The sequence below is a fragment of the Orycteropus afer genome, unplaced genomic scaffold (assembly GCF_000298275.1).
Source record: "Orycteropus afer afer isolate SDZICR_OR568_19922 unplaced genomic scaffold, OryAfe1.0 scaffold00113, whole genome shotgun sequence".
Lineage (NCBI taxonomy): Eukaryota > Metazoa > Chordata > Mammalia > Tubulidentata > Orycteropodidae > Orycteropus > Orycteropus afer.
In genome coordinates, this window is record NW_006921700.1 from 2766813 (window position 1) to 2768414 (window position 1602).

Sequence of the window (1602 nt, forward strand, 5' to 3'; positions counted from 1 at the left end):
AAAAAAAAAAAAAAAGAATACGGCCAAGAAAAACTCTACTGGGCTTCCAACAAGGTGTGCAATAAATAAGGTGGTTTGATAAGAACACACATGGGTAGGTATGATAACAGCTAATGGGGCAAAATGTTACACAATTGTAGAATACTGCTGGAAGATATATGGTGTTAATTGCACGTTGTCCCACTTATCTCTAGCTTAGAAAATTTTCATAATAAAAAAGCTGGATTTAAAAAAAAAAACAAAAAAAAACCTGAGGGGCTACTAAGGCGTTTTAAAAGCAGGATCCAGGGCAGGCACTCCCGGGGTACTCAGAGAAAACCCCGATGCCACCCATCACCCTCCCACCCTGAGGAGCAGCACCGCACTCCTGCTCGCCGGGTCTCAGTCCCGCTCGCCCGTTCTCACTACTGCTCGCCCGGTCTCAGTCCGTGCTCAGCACACACTCCATCATCTGGTTCCCAGAACTCAGATTGCGCAGTGGTCAGGTCATCACCGACCAGGGCTTGCAGTTACTGCAGCAAAGGCCCAAACCTCCCCCGTGTCTCTAGCCTAACCGGCTGCCCCTCCTCCCTAGTTTGCCCGCACCTCGTCTTCAGGCCCAAGTCGCCCAACACGTTTTCATAATCCTCTCGGGCTCCGGACACAAGGCACTGCCCACAATGGAGCCCGATCATATAAGGAAAATATCGCTGGCTCATGTAGGGGCTAGATGAGGATCCTAAAGCCCCCCAACCCCACTATACTCTCTACAGCCCACCTCCCACGCCAACCTACACTCGGCACTGCGACCTCCGGCCTAGAAAGCAGCCTGCCGAATCCGCTGTGCCTGCGCGCTCTCCAGAACAGGATGAGAACGTCAGCCAATCCCTCTGCGTGGTCCTCCTTGCCCCGCCCACTCAACTTCCGGTCCCAGTCTACAGCCTTGTGCCAGCTGCAAAGCCGAATCAGTCTGGCTGCATTGGGGTGCCTTCCGACTCAGCGACTTCCACAAGGTTTCTGAGGTTGTAAATCTTCACAGAATCAGACTGCTTTATCTTTCTCCCGTGGAGCAGCTAGTGGGTTCAAATCACCAACCTTTTGGTTAACAAATACATCTGCGATCTGTTGTAGGAGCAACAGGGTTCTTACCCCCTATGAGGCAGAGCAAATTATCACAACAGGTTGAAGCAAAAGAATGTATTGAGTACTGATCAGCAACAAGAGTCACATCTCCCAAAAAAAGTTTGTCTCCCCGAGCTGGGAAAATGGTTAGAGTTAGGAAATTGGGCTATGGGGTAGGAGGGTTTGAGGACTGCTGATATGCTTTCTTCTTGTTACCAGGATAAGTGTTACCCTGTCACCTCGCTGTTTTTCTTCTGATCAGTAGTAAAAAGCTGTTGGTCAGGTGAAAGTGTCCTTAAAGTTCCCACACCTGCCTGGAGTAGGCACCTTTAGGCCTCTCCCTCTGGCACATAACAACTCTGCCAGGGATGGCTCTTGTTGTTGTTATTTGCCATCGAGTTGGCCCCCGACTCATAGCGACCCCTCCTTGGGTTTCTGAGGCAGTATCACTAGGGAAGTAGGAATGCCCAACCTTCCTTCCGAGGAGTGGCTGGTGGGTTT

The 1602-nt window shown here is 50.6% G+C and overlaps 2 non-coding genes across 2 annotated transcripts; both read right to left on the reverse strand.

The window, feature by feature from the left end:
• Window positions 1-416: 416 nt before the first annotated feature.
• LOC122150278 lies at window positions 417-499 on the reverse strand. The gene has a single exon (XR_006163579.1).
• Window positions 500-584: 85 nt separating this feature from the next.
• On the reverse strand, window positions 585-724 carry LOC122150279. The gene has a single exon (XR_006163580.1).
• Window positions 725-1602: the final 878 nt, after the last annotated feature.